This window comes from Pseudophryne corroboree, chromosome 12 (assembly GCF_028390025.1).
Source record: "Pseudophryne corroboree isolate aPseCor3 chromosome 12, aPseCor3.hap2, whole genome shotgun sequence".
Taxonomy (NCBI): domain Eukaryota; kingdom Metazoa; phylum Chordata; class Amphibia; order Anura; family Myobatrachidae; genus Pseudophryne; species Pseudophryne corroboree.
Genome location: NC_086455.1, coordinates 82,524,858 through 82,544,651, shown reverse-complemented (window position 1 = coordinate 82,544,651; position 19,794 = coordinate 82,524,858).

Below are 19,794 nucleotides of genomic sequence, written 5' to 3'. Positions count from 1 at the left end.
TCTGATACAGCAGTCCTAACTACTTGATAGCAGTGCCCACATTGGGCCATGTAATTTGTCACAGTATGCCTCATAATAAAGGCCATTACTAAACGGAAATGGAAGGGAGGTCAGTATAGAGGACAAAAGGTGGAAGAGATTTTGAAACAAGGGCCCTCATTCCGAGTCGTTCGCTCTGTATTTTTCATCGCATCGCAGTGAAATTCCGCTTAGTGCGCATGCGCAATATTCGCACTGCGACTGCGCCAAGTATCTTTGCTATGAAGAAAGTATTTTTACTCACGGCTTTTTCATCGCTCCGGCGATCGTAATGTGATTGACAGGAAATGGGTGTTACTGGGCGGAAACACGGCGTTTTATGGGCGTGTGGCTGAAAACGCTACAGTTTCCGGAAAAAACGCAGGAGTGGCCGGAGAAACGGGGGAGTGGTTGGGCGAACGCTGGGTGTGTTTGTGACGTCAAACCAGGAACGACAAGCACTGAACTGATCGCACAGGCAGAGTAAGTGTGGAGCTACTCTAAAACTGCTAAGTAGTTTGTGATCGCAATATTGCGAATACATCGGTCGCAATTTTAAGATGCTAAGATACACTCCCAGTAGGCGGCGGCTTAGCGTGTGTAACTCTGCTAAATTCGCCTTGCGACCGATCAACTCGGAATGAGGGCCAAGGTTCATTACATCACCACTGAATGGATATAGAAGGGAACAACTATTGAGGGGAAAAAACTATACCCTGCATCTAGAATCAATAATTATACATGGATATAGTCATGACTATTTATTAGTGCATACATAGATGTCTAATTATCCATGTAAGAACTATGATGCAAGATAGTATAATGTTGCAATATATGATAATTTTCACAAACTATATCCCTAGAGAATGGGCCAATTGATAAAGGAAACAAACTATGGTTTAGGACCATTTGCTGAAGAATGCAAATAATAATGTCAAAAAAGTTAATAAAAAATAAAAAATAAAAACAAGAAAAACAAAATCACAATCCACAATTTGTCAAAAAATCTTTAAACTCAGAAAATTGGACCTTGGAGCCAATAGATAATGTTATTAATTGATTTAATCCCCAAGGTATGAGAAAATTGCAGTACCATGATAATATGTTGATAAAAATATAAAATGTAATTTTTACAAATTTAATATTACTAAACTATTCTCTCTAGGAATAAATAATTAACAGATAAAGAGAATGCAATTTCCCAGATGTGAGGATCATTACACAAAATAAACTAATAAAATATTAGAATAATATCAGATGTTAATGTTTGAAAAACGATGATAGGTGATTGGATCTGTCAATCAAAATTGGTGACGAATAGGAGACTGAGACAGGGGATATAGTTCTCTCAAACCCGGAGATCGGGTTTCCTATGATTAAGCAAATGCGAAACGATCGTTAGGAGGAGATCGGGCGCAGACATTGTGTCCGGTCATTTTAATAGCCTAACCACTGTGTAATTTATTAATCCAATTGTGTTGCATGCAATCCTAGTGCCGTTTATCCAAGTGCCGAGGTGTAATCTATTATTGTAGCCGCTGCGGACGCCACTGATCTCACAGCCGGAGACGGCATCATTACTATCAGTGAGCAAGCCCCGCGGGTGGTCTCCCAGACGGGAGCCGCGGCTAGCGGCTTCACGCTGGGATACGCGGCGGAGGGGAGGCATAGATAGAAATAGCCCCCAGCCTTTACAGGAGACGACACATACGTGCAGAGGGTCCCTTAGCGGACACCACCGTATGTGAGCAGTAACCTCGGCAAAATATAGTATAGTCACACTGTGGAGACATAACTTCAGTGTGCTGTGTGTGTGGGGATATAGGTTAACCTCCATTATATTATGTCAGCAATTGATGCTGAACTTTCCTTCTATGTGAATTGATACCGATGACTAGTGCCTTTATGAAACAGAAGTTATAGGTCACTAACATTATAAACACTTCATCTGATATGTGAAACACAAAGGTGACACAGCACCAATAAAGTGTAAAGCACACGTCAGTACTATATAGACTAACCAATAAACATATAGATTTAACTGACTCAATGTGAATTCATTAAGCCTGGACGTGAACCACATATCTGTTAGATTGATAATTGTGGACATTTTAGTATAATAAGTGAGAATTATCTTCATCATATATTTCTCTGAAGTCCTAGTGGATGCTGGGAACTCCGTAAGGACCATGGGGAATAGACGGGCTCCGCAGGAGACTGGGCACTCTAAAAGAAAGATTAGGTACTATCTGGTGTGCACTGGCTCCTCCCTCTATGCCCCTCCTCCAGACCTCAGTTAGATTTCTGTGCCCGGCTGAGCTGGATGCACACTAGGGGCTCTCCTGAGCTCCTAGAAAGAAAGTTTATTTTAGGTTTTTTTATTTTACAGTGAGACCTGCTGGCAACAGGCTCACTGCATGGAGGGACTAAGGGGAGAAGAAGCGAACCTACCTGCTTGCAGCTAGCTTGGGCTTCTTAGGCTACTGGACACCATTAGCTCCAGAGGGATCAACCGCATGGAACTGGCCTTTGTGTTCGTTCCTGGAGCCGCGCCGCCGTCCCCCTTACAGAGCCAGAAGCAAGAAGAGGTCCGGAAAATCGGCGGCAGAAGACATCAGTCTTCACCAAGGTAGCGCACAGCACTGCAGCTGTGCGCCATTGCTCCTCATACACACTTCACACTCCGGTCACTGAGGGTGCAGGGCACTGGGGGGCAATAAAAACACCTTGGCTGGCAAATATATCACAATATATAGCCCCAGAGGCTATATATGTGATAAATACCCCTGCCAGAATCCATAAAAAAGCGGGAAAATAGTCCGCGAAAAAGGGGCGGAGCTATCTCCCTCAGCACACTGGCGCCATTTTCTCTTCACAGTGCAGCTGGAAGACAGCTCCCCAGGCTCTCCCCTGTAGTTTGCAGGCTCAAAGGGTTAAAAAGAGAGGGGGGGCACTAAATTTAGGCGCAATATTGTATATACAAGCAGCTATTGGGAAAAATTCACTCAATATAGTGTTAATCCCTAAATTATATAGCGCTCTGGTGTGTGCTGGCATACTCTCTCTCTGTCTCCCCAAAGGGCTGTGTGGGGTCCTGTCCTCAGTCAGAGCATTCCCTGTGTGTGTGCGGTGTGTCGGTACGGCTGTGTCGACACGTTTGATGAGGAGGCTTATGTGGTGGCAGAGCAGATGCCGATAAATGTGATGTCACCCCCTGTGGGGCCGACACCAGAGTGGATGGATAGGTGGAAGGTATAAACCGACAGTGTCAACTCCTTACATAAAAGGCTGGATGACGTAACAGCTGTGGGATAGCCGGCTTCTCAGTCCGCGCATGCCCAGGCGTCTCAAAGGCCATCAGGGGCTCAAAAACGCCCGCTCCCTCAGATGGCAGACACAGATGTCGACACGGAGTCTGACTCCAGTGTCGACGAGGTTGAGACATATACACAATCCACTAGGAACATCCGTTACATGATCCCGGCAATAAAAAATGTGTTACACATTTCTGACATTAACCCAAGTACCACTAAAAAAGGGTTTTATGTTTGGGGAGAAAAAGCAGGCAGTGTTTTGTTCCCCCATCAAATGAGTGAATGAAGTGTGAAAAAGCGTGGGTTCCCCCGATAAGAAACTGGTAATTTCTAAAAAGTTACTGATGGCGTACCCTTTCCCGCCAGAGGATAAGTTACGCTGGGAGATATCCCCTAGGGTGGATAAGGCGCTCACACGTTTGTCAAAAAAGGTGGCACCACCGTCTTAGGATACGGACACTTTGAAGGTACCTGCTGATAAAAAGCAGGAGGCTATCCTGAAGTCTGTATTTACACACTCAGGTACTAGAATGAGACCTGCAGATAGTGCTGCTGCAGCGTGGTCTGTGACCCTGTCAAACAGGGATACTATTTTGCGAACGCAAGAGCATATTAAAGACGTCGTCTTATATATGAGGGATGCACAGAGGGATATTTTGCCGGCTGGCATCCAGAATTAATGCAATGTCCATTCTGTCAGGAGGGTATTAGAGACCCGACACTGGACAGGTGATGCTGACTTTAAAAGGCACATAGAGCCTTATAAGGGTGAGGAATTGTTTGGGGATGGTCTCTGGGACCTCGTATCCACAGCAACAGCTGGGAAGAAAATTTTTTACCTCAGGTTTCCTCACAGCCTAAGAAAGCACTGTATTATCAGGTGCAGTCCTTTCGGCTTCAGAAAAGCAAGCGGGTCAAAGGCGCTTCCTTTCTGCACAGAGACGAGGGAAGAGGGAAAAAGCTGCACCAGTCAGCCAGTTCCAAGAATCAAAATTCTTCCCCCGCTTCCTCTGAGTCCACCGCATGACGCGGGGGCTCCACAGGCGTAGCCAGGTATGGTGGGGGGCCGTCTCAAAAATTTCAGCGATCAGTGGGCTCACTCACAGGTGGATCCCTGGATCCTTCAAGTAGTATCTCAGGGGTACAAGCTGGAATTCGAGGCGTCTCCCCCCCGCCGTTTCCTCAAATCTGCCTTGCCGACAACTCCCTCAGGCAGGGAGGCTGTGCTAGAGGCAATTCACAAGCTGTATTCCCAGCAGGTGATAGTCAAGGTGCCCCTACTTCAACAAGGACGGGGTTCCTATTCCACACTGTTTGTGGTACCGAAACCGGACGGTTCGGTGAGACCCATTTTAAATTTGAAATCCTTGAACACATACATGAAAAAATTCAAGTTCAAGATGGAATCGCTCAGGGCGGTTATTGCAAGCCTGGAGGAGGGGGATTACATGGTATCCCTGGACATCAAGGATGCTTACCTACATGTCTCCATTTACCATCCTCACCAGGAGTACCTCAGATTTGTGGTACAGGATTGCCATTACCAATTCCAAACACTGCCGTTTGGACTGTCCACGGCACCGAGGGTCTTTACCAAGGTAATGGCAGAAATGATGATACTCCTTCGAAAAAAGGGAGTTTTCATTATCCCGTACTTGGACGATCTCCTTATAAAGGCGAGGTCCAAGGAGCAGTTGTTGGTCGGAGTAGCACTATCTTGGGAAGTGCTACAACAGCACGGATGGATTCTAAACATTCCAAAGTCACAGCTGGTTCCTACCACACGCCTACTGTTCCTGGGGATGGTTCTGGACACAGAACAGAAAAAAGTGTTTCTCCCGCAGGAGAAAGCCAAGGAGCTGTCATCTCTAGTCAGAGACCTCCTGAAACCAAAACAGGTATCGGTGCATCACTGCACATGAGTCCTGGGAAAAATGGTAGCTTCTTACGAAGAAAATTCCATTCGGCAGGTTCCATGCAAGAACCTTTCAGTGGGACCTCTTGGACAAGTGGTCGGGATCGCATCTTCAGATGCATCGGCTGATAACCCTGTCTCCAAGGACCAGGGTATCTCTACTGTGGTGGCTGCAGAGTGCTCATCTTCTAGAGGGCCGCAGATTCGGCATACAGGACTGGGTCCTGGTGACCATAGATGCCAGCCTTCGGGGCTGGGGGGCAGTCACACAGGGAAGAAATTTCCAAGGACTTTGGTCAAGTCAGGAGTCGTCCCTACACAAATATTCTGGAACTGAGGGCCATTTACAATGCCCTAAGTCAGGCAAGACCCCTGCTTCAAAACCAGCCGGTACTGATCCAATCAGATAACATCACGGCAGTCGCCCATGTAAACCGACAGGGCGGCACAAGAAGCAGGATGGCGATGGCAGAAGCCACAAGGATTCTCCGATGGGCGGAAATTCACGTCTTAGCACTGTCAGCAGTGTTCATTCCGGGAGTGGACAACTGGGAAGCAGACTTCCTCAGCAGACACGACCTACACCCGGGAGAGTGGGGACTTCATCCAGAAGTCTTCCAACTGTTGGTAAACCGTTGGGAAAGGCCACAGGTGGACATGATGGCGTCCCGCCTCAACAAAAAGCTAAAGAGATATTGCGCCAGGTCAAGGGACCCTCAGGCGATAGCTGTAGACGCTTTAGTGACACCGTTGGTGTACCAGTCGGTTTATGTGTTCCCTCCTCTGCCTCTCATACCAAAGGTACTGAGAATAATAAGAAGGCGAGGAGTAAGAACGATACTCGTGGTTCCGGATTGGCCAAGAAGAGCTTGGTACCCAGAACTTCAAGAAATGATATCAGAGGACCCATGGCCTCTACCGCTCAGACAGGATCTGCTACAGCAGGGGCCCTGTCTGTTCCAAGACTTACCGCGGCTGCGTTTGACGGCATGGCGGTTGAATTCCGGATCCTAAAGGAAAAGGGCATTCCGGAGGAAGTCATTCCTACGCTAATAAAAGCCAGGAAAGAAGTAACCGCAAACCATTATCACCGTATTTGGCGAAAATATGTTGCGTGGTGTGAGGCCAGGAAGGCCCCTACAGAGGAATTTCCGCTGGGTCGCTTTCTGCACTTCCTACAGTCGGGAGTGACTATGGGCCTAAAATTGGGTTCCATTAAGGTCCAGATTTCGGCTCTGTCGATTTTCTTCCAGAAAGAACTGGCTTCACTGCCTGAAGTTCAGACTTTTGTAAAGGGAGTGTTACATATTCAGCCCCCTTTTGTGCCTCCTGTGGCACCTTGGGATCTCAACGTGGTGTTGAGTTTCCTGAAATCACATTGGTTTGAGCCACTTAAAACTGTGGATCTGAAATATCTCACGTGGAAAGTGGTCATGTTATTGGCTTTGGCTTCGGCCAGGCGGGTGTCAGAATTGGCGGCTTTGTCATGTAAAAGCCCTTATCTGATTTTCCATATGGATAGGGCAGAATTGAGGACTCGTCCCCACTTTCTCCCTAAGGTGGTATCAGCTTTTCACTTGAACCAACCTATTGTAGTGCCTGCGGCTACTAGGGACTTGGAAGATTCCAAGTTACTGGACGTAGTCAGGGCCTTGAAAATTTATGTTTCCAGGACGGCTGGAGTCAGGAAAACCGACTTGCTTTTTATCCTGTATGCACCCAACAAAATAGGTGCTCCTGCTTCTAAGCAGACTATTGCTCGCTGGATTTGTAGCACAATTCAGCTGGCGCATTCTGCGGCTGGATTGCCGCATCCTAAATCAGTAAAAGCCCATTCCACAAGGTAGGTGGGCTCATCTTGGGCGGCTGCCCGAGGGGTCTCGTCTTTACAACTTTGCCGAGCTGCAACTTGGTCAGGGGCAAACACGTTTGCAAAATTCTACAAAATTGATACCCTGGCTGAGGAGGACCTTGAGTTCTCTCATTCGGTGCTGCAGAGTCATCCGCACTCTCCCGGTTGTTTGGGAGCTTTGGTATAATCCCCATGGTCCTTACGGAGTTCCCAGCATCCACTAGGACGTCAGAGAAAATAAGATTTTACTCACCGGTAAATCTATTTCTCGTAGTCCGTAGTGGATGCTGGGCGCCCATCCCAAGTGCGGATTGTCTGCAATACTTGTATATAGTTATTGCCTAACTAAAGGGTTATTGTTGAGCCATCTGTTGAGAGGCTCAGTTATATTTCATACTGTTAACTGGGTATAGTATCACGAGTTATACGGTGTGATTGGTGTGGCTGGTATGAGTCTTACCCGGGATTCAAAATCCTTCCTTATTGTGTCAGCTCTTCCGGGCACAGTATCCTAACTGAGGTCTGGAGGAGGGGCATAGAGGGAGGAGCCAGTGCACACCAGATAGTATCTAATCTTTCTTTTAGAGTGCCCAGTCTCCTGCGGAGCCCGTCTACAGGGGTGTATCTAGCGGTCCGAGCACCCCTGGCAAAGTATAGGACTGGCGCCCCCCATATTTCAAATATGGAAGGCATGTGTGCCAACAAGGGGGCGTGGCCACAGTAAAGTACTCCAAATTCAAATGACACCACACAGTAGTGTCCCTTACTCACATTACACTGCACAGTAATGTAAATTTTTCAAGTTATGCTACACAGCTGTACCCCTTATAGGCATTACGCCACACACTAGAGCCCCTTATTAACATTATGCTACACAGTAATGCCCCTTATTAACATTATGCTACACAGTAGTGCCCCTTACACACTGTGTGTGCCCTCCAGCTCCCGCTGGGATGTTGTCACCTACCTGTTCTTACTTCCCATGCCACTATATATATATATATAATCTGTATACGTATTATCTCTCTCTCTCTATATATATATATATATTATATATATAATATATATATATATATGCACATATACATATACATGTATGCACATATACATGTACATGTACATATACACACATATACATATACATGTATGCAACATATACATGTACATATACACACATACATATGGCCTCAATCCAGCACTCTGGCAATCTGTACTAGTGGAATCGTAGTTCCCCTGGTGCCCTCCTTATGTATATGTACATGTGTGTGTGTATATATATATATATATATATATATATACAGAGCCGGCCCTAACCAATATGATGCCCTAGGCAAGATTTTGGCTGGTGCCCCCTAGCACCACCGCTGGTTCCACCTCTGACCTTGCACCTCTTTCCCAGCACCATCACCCCTCACCCACAGCAGTCCTTATTTTGGTGTTTGTACCCCCATATTTTAAATAGGAACAATTCGCACATTTGGCACACAGCCCAAAAAGGGGTGTGTTTTTACTGGCAAGGGGCATGGCCACACAATAGTAACCCCAATTCCAATTACGCCACACAGTACTGCAACTTTATTCACATTTGATCATGCGATAGTGTCCATAATTCATATTACATCCCACAGCAGTATCACTTTACCTTATAAACGTTACTCCTCACAGTAGAGCCCCTTATTCACATTACATCACACTGAATTGCTCCTTATTCACATTATACCACACAATATTGCTCTTTATTCACATTAGACGACACAGTAATGCCCTTTCTATATGCAACGCCACATAGTAGAGCACCTTATACACATAATGCCACACATTAGTAATGCATTTATACACATAATTCCACACAGTAATGCTTCTTACACATATGAGACACATTATTAATGTCTTTATAAACATAATGCATCTTACACATTATGACAACCTTTATTAATGCCCTTTTACGCATAATGTTCCTTACACATATGCCGCACATTATTAATGCCCTTAAACACATAATGACACACATAGTGCCCCCTACACATTTGCTGCACATTTTTAGTGCCCCCATACACATGATACACATACAGTAGTACCTTGTTACACATATGCCGCAAATTATTAATGCCCTTATACACATAATGATACACATACAGTAGTACCCTGTTACACATATGCCGCACATTATTAATGCCTTTATACACATAATGACACACATAGTGCCCCTTACACATATGTTGCACATTGTTAATGCATTTTTACATGACACACATAATGCTCCTTACACATATTCCGAACACTACTGCACAACCAACCCACTCACATGCACACAGCACTCACTGCCACTAACACTGTCATCTCTGCCTCTGCTTGGATACAGATGTATCCTCATAAATCTTGCCTCAATGCTAACGTCGGGCACATTTTTATGAAAATGCATCTTATTTGCATTGCTATGTGGCTAGGATGCACAAGCAGCTTCTGCTGATTAAAATGATATGCAGCATGCCTATATACTGTGTGAGACTGTGGCTGTATCTGCATATGAAATGCTACATACAGAATATAGGCATGCCGCATATCATTTTAATCAGCAGAAGCTGCTGATGCCCCTAGCAGCCCTTGCTGCAAGCTGTAGTTTAGTTACAGTTTCTATAGCGTATGTGGTGCGCAGTGCCGGACACCGCTGCCAGTAACTGTAGCTGCCGCTGGCGGGTGTCACTGCGGGGGGACACAGGTACAAATTGACTGTTCAAAGCTGCCAGGTGCCCTCCCACGTGAAGGATGCTGTGCTTATTGCCGGGCGTCACTCTGCCCTCTGGCCACGGGTGGCACCGGCGGGTGGCGCCCCTCCTCAGCTGGCACCCCTGGCGAGTGCCATCCTGGCCAATGGGTAGATACGCCCCTGCCCGTCTATTCCCCATGGTCCTTACGGAGTTCCCAGCATCCACTACGGACTACGAGAAATAGATTTACCGGTGAGTAAAATCTTATTTTTCCATTATACATCAATACTGTGCTGATTTAAGCTAAAGAAATTTGGTGACACTCCCTGAAGTATTCATTGGATACCATAGGACATTAGAGCTGTGTCCTTGAATGGACACGATAAGGAGATACAGGGCAGTCATATCGTGGAGATATAAATCAGAAGTGTACAGACAGATATGTGTGCGGGGGTATAGAGTGGCCAACATCACACTGTGTCGGCATTTGATGCTGAAATTTCTCTGTGTGTGCATGGAATAAGTCACAGATGATTATATCTTAAATTTCTTATTTGATACGCCAAATATAATTGCGACATACCATCAATAAAGCACAGCTTAGTGCCATATCTTATACAACACTGTGATCTATTCACACATTACACATAGAGTGCATAGACACAGTGTGACTTCTCTAAGTCAATGTATATTGGTTAGACGGAAAGTTGGGGTAACCTGCAATAATAAGTGTGAACAATTTTGTCATATATACCCTCACATAGTGACACTGTACTGGTGTTAGTAAGTAAGAGAAACACATCGGTGACACTCCCTGAAATAATTATTGCCGTTGGATACTTAAAGGCATTATTGTTAAGCTATAAGGTCCACCATAAAACTATCCATAATAAAAGGTGCATTATGAACCAGTGATGCGCACACTGTAAGCACAGTACCCGACAAGGATAGTGGTGGTACAATCAAACTATTTCTAGGAGTTACTAACCTTGAGATACAAAAGTATCAATTAAATATGCTTAACAGCTGAAGATTGCAACAAACATTGTAACATTGTTCAAGACTATTCAAGTCAGTGAATAAGGAATTAAACACAGTGGCAAAGCTTTTTAATTCACTTTATTATATTTTTCACACAAACTAATACACGTGCACAATATTTTGCTTATGTTTTAATGAGAATAATAAAAGTTAAATTTTAATATCATTGGTCATCTATCGTAAGGGTATTTGACCATTAGTTATTGATATAAGTCCGTGTGTGCCCATAACGGGGAATACTTTTTCTGTTTTGTTTTGTACGTTACGCCATTCCCAGGAGCACCTCCCTTATATAAGTATCTGTATATACATATCAATGAAATAAAGGGGAAAGGACATATATCTATATACAACAAAATCTAAATTTAATTAGAGGGTGTCAGTGCGACCTCTTTTTCTAGTCTAATGTTTAGAAAGTGGCAGTTATTGTTGACTGCCAAAGGGTGGACTGTCAATGTCGAAAAATATTGTAATGCATATGCCTTGTACTAACCCCATGCACATGCCCGCTGCTCGTGCACTCAGTCCGCCGTGCGTGCACATATCAGCAATTTGCGTAGGATCGCTCCGGCAATCATGCGCGTGATATGGGTATTTACGGCGGAGTATTTGAGCACGTAGAGGGTTATTAGAACAATACATATTTAACCCAAATAGTGTACATTTTAGATATAACTCCCTTGCACCACATCAGCGAGTATCAATAGTTTAAACAGTTCCTGGACTAAGAGATTCGCCTTTGCATGATAGGAAGAGTCAGATAAAGGTTGGAAGGTGATGTCTAGTATCCAGCTGTAGGGTATTTTGAGGGTAACATTCCGGTGTTGGTTAGAGAAAGATCGCATGTTCCAGCGTATAGTTATGTGCAGAAGTAGAATATAAATATTAACTGTATTTACTGTATATTATGTATGCGGCGGGAATCCAGAGGATACCACCTACAAGAGCAGTTGGGGAAAGACATCGCCCATCTATTCAAATCAACCTATGACCTCTTCTGTAATGAAAAGACACATCTCTGTGTCCAATGGACAATGAGATTACAGTGACCATTGTATTGTGTATGTAAGTTGTGTATAAAAAGCCCATTGTTGCCTGGCCGGTCAGAAGACTCTGAACGCTTTCTATCTGACTAGCGGAGGACCGGCTGGGTTGCGCTTGCGAACATTCTCGCGTATGTACATTCTCTGTAGCCATTATTCTGTTTAGATTTATCTTGTTAGCCTGTAGTGTATGATTTGTACTGTTTTACCTTTTGGAATAATCCACAGTGGCCTTAGAACCCTGTGGTTTCAACTACAAATCGGTGTTGTGTCTTCACTTTCCTGCAAGGGTTTTAGAGTGTATTTGTCTGTATAAGGTGTATAAGTATTGATAAGGTGTACGCACTGCGGGTACTTTATACCGTCAGCGCTACTTAAGGTTTAAGGTATAACATCGTTGCAGTACTTTGCTGCTAAGGGTTTAAAGTGTAATCAAATCATTACATTGTATCATTAACAAGGTTTAAAGGTTATCAATTGTGTGTGCGTGCGCTGTGTGTACTCTGTACACTCAGCGCGGCGTGTGTACGCCAAGTACGTACCACGTGCAGGACTCTGTACGCAAATAGCGTATAAAGTGCGTAGCACGTGTATTCAGTCTAGCGGCCATAGCGGATCCACGGTAATAGTGTATCTAGAGGTATAGCTTTTCGGTCTAAGGTAATATCGACATTATCACTATCAAATTAATCCACACATTCTCCTGACCATTTTGACACTAAGCATGATATAATAAACTTGTTCCATCCCAATAATACATATATATCTGGTTTTACAATCTATTATATTAATACCATATAATACAAGTCATGTTTTGTCTATGTGTAATTTATGTGTTGTATGAAATGTGTCTGTGTGCATCTTTATGGCGTTTCTCAGTGATTGTCTTTTACCATATATACACCCACGACGCTGCAACACGCACGCTGTGCGACTCTATGCATGATGTACGGTAAAGAAGCATGGTGCATCCATACATGTCAATTGCATCCTTACGCTACCACAGAGAAGCGCCACTGAAGAAGAGAACTGTGGTTTGTATTGTCTTCTTTTTACGACTTCGACAGTCCACCCTTTGATAGTCAACAAAACTATCACATAACTGTCACACTAAACATAATAAAAATATTTCAAACAATAATTGGTGACCTAGACACACGTATGGATGCACCATGCTTCTTTACCATACAACATCCTCCCACTCCTACCGCCAAGATTTTTCACATGCTGCACCACTTCTCTGGAATTCCCTACCTCTCCCCCTCAGACTCTCCACCTCTCTACAAAACTTCAAACGGGCTCTCAAGACCCACTTCTTCACCAAACCCGGTCAAATCTCATCCTAACCCTCTGTTCCACGCTCTCTATGTACCCCATCTGTGTCACCCCTGTCTGTCTACCCCTCCCCTTTAGAATGTAAGCTCTCACGAGCAGGGCCCTCTTCCCTCATGTGCTTATCCTTTCTTACTTTAATAATCTTCAACTGCACCAAATCCAGCAGTCTTCTGCCATCTGATACTTATTCCAGTGTCATCTGCTGATGAAACTATGTTTATTTACCCTGTACTTGTCCTATACTGTCATCAACTGTAAGTTGCTGTTTTCCTGTTTGATTATTTGTTTATGTACTCTGTAATTGGGTGCTGCAGAACCCTTGTGGCGCCATATAAATAAAGGATAATAATAATTTCGCAAATCAGACATTGACTATAGTTGGGGAAGACAGGGAAGAGGACGGGACATCCTCTATATGCGCTCGGAGGTCGTGAGACCACTGGTTGAATGTGGGACAACATTCAACTGATAGAGTATGCTGGGAAAGTCCTATAGCCTATGATGTCTGATCTGAACGATCGTTGCATACATACATCTACCTACATCTTTGTACACTGATGTTCGGATTCGATAGAGGTTTTGCTGGGTAGAAGAAGAAAACACAAACAAGTCGTGAAAGAGACATCTAAAATTTTCATGGTATATATTCCTATCACTACCTGAACATTGTTTCAATTTCTGGATCGTATACTAAATCAGTTTACTCTGGCTTTAAACAAAGTGATAGGCTGATCCTGGGATCCTATAAAGACATCACTCCTTTCTCCAGAACCAGTTCCAGTCCCACGCTCGACTCCTCAGGAAACCTCACAAAGATAGAATGTCCTGAAAAAAAATGTCAACAAAAAAAAAGAAAGATGAACAAAACAACTCTTGCTTATAGCAAATATATTACAACGACTGGTCTTTTGTAATCCTTTAGTACGCTCAGGTAGTGTTCAACTGCGCCACCTCTCAGTCTTCACGGAACAGATTCTCGAGTGATATTTCTGTGATTTCGCTCCCTTTACGAGATCCTTCCGGACTAACGACTTTCTTGCGATGGGAATCGTGGACCTTAGTCTCTCTCTCGGCTACTTTCACTGGTATCGTGCTGTCAACAAAACTTGGTATGGTCCTACCCACCTGTCTAGTAGGCAACCTGAGCGTAAGAATAATCACACAGTCTCTTGGTTCACAATCAAGACAGTTAGTAGTTGGCATATCAGGAATCAACAGTTTCAAGTTCTTTTGCTAAGTTTTCAAATGCCGGCTCATCTTGATAAGGTACTGTACTGTCACCTTATTGGTGTATTTCAGATCATGGTACAGATCGATCATGACATGAGGTTGTCTTCCAAAAAAAACACAAAACAAAAATTTCAAAAAGGGTGATTTGTTAAGTAGGGATCTGGGAGTGGTTCCGATGCTACATAACACTAGTGGCAGTGTCTATGACCACAATAGTCCAGTTTCAGCTATCACTTTGCTCCTACTCCTAGGGATACCATATCTACACACAAATTCCTGCACAATTTTCTTTGCGGTAAACACAGCAGTATTTGTAGCAGCAGGGAATGCCTCTACCCAGTTTGAGAAAACATCAGTGCACATTAATACATAGTTCAAATTCCTACAGGTTGTTAGACCATGTGCCGCCTCAGCAGGCTTGGGAGATAAGCCCTGGGGGCTACTGGCTTACCTTGTCCATCTCTCCAGAGTCCTAAGGACTCCTGACCATACCCCTTCGCCTTCCAGACCTCCTTTTCCTGCATCTTAATTTAATTGTGTGTTTGCAATATAGAGTACCATGAGCATCACTCCAAAAACATCTCTAGAGTCGGTATATATATTGGCTGACATATCTTCTGCCAACTCGCATGCCCTGGTCAGTGAGACCAGCTCAGCGACCAGTGCTGCATGCGGTCTGCCCAAAGGCTTTCAGCTTCTTTAATACCTTGTGGTCATCTACAACAGCATATCCTGTGTATAAGTCACCTGAGTCTGTCTGCGGTAACTACCATCAGTCTAGAAGAAAAAAAAATCAGGTCTGCGTTCACTAACGGGCTGTCACTTATGTCTGGTCTTGTAGTAAAAGTCTGATTCAGATATTCCATACAACCATGCACATCAGTGTCCATACAAAATTTTCCTTCACCAGTATTCCCATCCTCCACCCTTTGTGCATTACAAGGCACATGCAGTAATATACTGGTGTCATCAGTGACAGCTAAATCGTGCTGATGAGACATACCGGGTTCGGGCAGAATTTTGAAGGACCGATACGGCATGTGGTGCATGAACCGTCAAATCGTGTACCAGTACTACGTCCTAAGTATTTGTCCCTTGTCCTACACAACTGCAGTTTATCCTTTGAGACCTTGTGTCCTGTCTGATGAAACAAAAGTTTTTTAGTATCCGCCAGTGAAGACAAAAATGTATCAGAGCACAGTAATAAAGTATCAATACTGATCTCTTATTGGGCTTAAAGGATAGTAAGCAGCTATGCAAGGCCTGGGACAAAATGCTCCATGTATTGTACCCCCTTTGTGAACGCAAAAATGAAGAAGAAACAGTGAAGAAAACAGAATAGAGATTGATGACAGCAAAGTTTGTAGAGGTGGAGAGGATTTTATTAAAATGACAGCTGGATTGGGCACTATGGGGAATTGATTCTTAACTACTTGGTCTACCACACCCTTAAATCTTGTGCTTACTGTGTCACTACTGGGACTACCTCAGCCATCAATCCAGTGTCCTGTCCATCCTAAGTTCATAGGGAACCCGGTATCTGCAAGATAATTTCCTCTACCTGTGATGGACATGAATCTAGAACAGTGGAATGCAACATTAGTCTTTGAGGAGTATCTAACATACCTTGTACTTCCTGAGCGGGAGTACAATATATGTATTTCACATTTCAATTTACACAACAAAATCTCTGTCGATTAAGTTAGTCAGGGGCCACTGCTGCTAGGAGAAAAGAAAAGGGTTTAGCATCATTGAGGCCCAATCGTAACTTCTGCAGGTTTTGTCAAAGGGTAATGTTGCACTTCTCTTGTTACTCCCATTTGCCGAATTAGTGTTTACCTGTGATGTTTTCTTAACTGAGAATTTTTCTAGTACTACAAAAAAAGCTTCTAGGTTATGCAAAGTATGAATTTAATCCTTCTCATCCCGTATTAAGGGTCTGTACATGGTCCAACAAACATTTACTGAGCTTATTTAGGCAAGGGCATTCCTAGCTGCCATTTCGATGACCTATTTCCTAGAAATGAATACTTCTTATGCGATAGTTAAAAAGAAGTACCCTGGGGGTTACCCCTCTCTGTCCGCTTTCCTACTGGGAAATACTAATGTGCGGACAGGATATTCTCCAGTTGTGTTATTACTTTCCTGATTTTTATTTTATTTTTGGGTCTTACTATATATGTACTTGAATGGCACCATACTTACCAGTTCCACTGGTCTCAGCCACTTCCCCTGCAGGCTACTGCTCCTCTTTTACCATTTGGATATTACTCTTCTGAGTGCATGAGAAATGGCCGATACCAAAGTCGGGTCACCATCTCCTCCTGAATAAAAATGTTGACATTCATTAGTACACATTATAGGTTACATTTCTTTTTCATATTTTTATTTTATTTTATTTCTATAGTTTGTATACTGGCTGTAACTGCTTCCACATCCACATATGGCGGTGGTTATGTACTTGCTTTCTCTTTTTATTTCCTCATTGTTGCTACGAATTCAAACAGCTATTATGTTTTCGTTCTTATCTTATATGACTTTGGTTAAACATATTTGTTTTCATACTACCTGCAATACCTCAGGATCAAAACCATCAATCACTGGAAAATGACATTCACTCATTCATCGTCATTTTTACCCAATCATTACAAAAAGCCTCCTTGTACTTGGGTTTTGTTCCACTAGAATCCAGGGTGAGAAACAACTTATCGATCACCCCATCTAGCAGACTTCCACCTGAACTAACTTCCTACACATAATATCCTACACATAACCAGCGGACCCTCTCGGCCCCTGTACTTCAGCCTGAACCCTAGCTGCCGAACGTTTCTCGCTTGTGCCCTTGGCTCCCATCGTGGGCCTTTTAACACGATCCCCAAATGGACAATACGGGCAAACAGTGAAAGTCCTCCGAGTTCTTTCACCAACTCCTTCTCAACCGAGTATGCAACGCCCCACCGACTGATGACACGCGTATATCAGAGAAGACCCTATCAGACCCCTCAGGCACTGGGAGTACGAAATGTATTAACCAAATAATACCACGCCTTTCCAGTGGAGGTTACAGGCCTGCTATTTTTGGGTTTCCATCCACTGGAATTCCGGAAGAGAAACATGCTATCGATCACCCCATCCAGTGAATGTCCACCAAGAATCTTCCTGGGAGAACAGTGAATTTCTTAACTCTTTACACAATCACCTCTGCGTATGCTTACACAGCACGTATGATGATGCAATTTGCGCAAAATGACGTAAAAACCGTATCACATTGTGACGCATATCACATGAGCAGAGGTGCAGTCAAATCGCACGACTCACAAATACTTGTTATTTGTGTGCCTTACGATTACGAAGACAATTTTACTTTTTACAGTAGGCTATGTCTCCCTCACCTGGAGTGTTTTATAAATGTGCTAACTCCACACCTGTCTATATTAACGTGTGGTTGGAGCCACCACGCCACAGCAGCGTCTCCCAGCTGAGTGTCACTCTACGGGATCCCAAATTCCGGGGTTCAATCCACTCACACTTACTTTCAACCCACACGAATTTCTGTACAGAAAAAGTAATAATTTCTCAGTGATTGATAACATCCCCCTAGAGGTATTACACTTCAATTCAATATGGCTATTGACTATAATTTAAATGCTATGATTCAGATTGGATAGCTATCTTGCAGAACCTACAATGATATAAATATACATATTTTATAATAATAATAATAATAATAATAATATAACATATATATATACATATACACATTATTTATTACACTCTATGAAACCCTCACACAGCATATATATTTATACACACATACTGAATGTAGTTTCCACAGCAGCCTAATTTGCATCTCAACAGATGTCCACTTGCTTGCTGTACTCTTGTTCCAGAGTAGTTGAACAAGTTCATTAACATTTCAATTGTTTAGGTCTTGTAACAAGCAGAGTGTCTCATTTTACACACTCCTTATCTTCCAAGTATTAATCTCACTATTAATCTCACTAGGTCTTATTGAAACACTATTTATAATTGAGTATGGCATGGGTTAGTTAAATTCATTGGTAGCTTTTATATATTATTTACCTGTGACAAAGGCTACAGGTTGTTTAACAATGGCCATATAGTCATATAGTTGCCATATAGTATTTGAGGTTGAATAGAGGCAAATTGCCCATCGTGTTCAACCTGTTTTAAGTTGTGATGATTCTACATACGTGCTAAATAATGTTTTATGACTAGTTAGCTACTATAACTCATGTAACCCCCGGATTAACCACATTGATATTTTAAGTATTATAACCTTAGATAGCTTTTTCATTCAGAAATGTATCCATTCCTTTTTTAAATCCAATTACAGAGTCCGCCATTACCACCTTCCCTGGCAAGGAATTCCACATCCTGATTGCCCTAACAGTGAAGAACCCTTTCCTCTGTTGCGTTCGGAACTTTCTCTCCTCCAGTCGCAGCGAGTGCCCACGTGTCCTAAACTGTGTTCTTTTAATAAATAATTCCTCTGATAACTCTTTGTGATGTCCCTTTACATATATGAAGATATTAATAATATCTCCTCTTAGGCGCCTCTTTTCTAGTGTATACATATTCAGCCTAGTAAGTCTTTCCTTATAGTCCAGTCCTTCTAGGCCTTTAATCAATTTAGTAGATCACCTTTGAACACTTTCGAGTTCACTGATGTATTTTTTATCCAATGGTGCCCAAAACTGAACACAATATTCCAGGTGCGGACGTACCAATGCCTTATACAGCGGCATGATTACATCCGAGTCCCTTGTCTCAATTCCCCTTTTTATGCACGCTAGCACCTTACTTGCCTTCTTTACTGCGTTTTGACATTGTGTACGGTTATTAAGCCTATTATCAATGAATACCCCCAAATCTTTTTCCAACTCTGTTTCCCCTAGGTGTTCCCCATTTAATATGTAGGATGCAAATTTGTTTTTAGTCCCAAAATGCAACAGCTGAAAGTCAGCTGTAAGCTAGGTGGGTAGGGAGTGACTTTAAGACCAATGCAGATTGTGCAGCAGTAACTACACTAGACCTAAAATGGCCACTGCTTCTCCCCCTTTCAAGCCATGTGCTTGGACACGAAATGGAGTCCATGCCATGTGGCCAGAATACACAAACACTCTCTTTTGTAACTAGTAAATCCCAAGTTATACAAGCACCGGAAGTCACCCTGATGGACAATTCCCACTGCATGGTAACAAAGTTTCCACATGCTGCTTTTTCAGTGCGAACGAAGCTTTGTTACTTCAGGCCTGAGTTAGCACTATGCGAATAAGACGCAGCATGCTAACCAAGCTATATCCGTACTATGCGA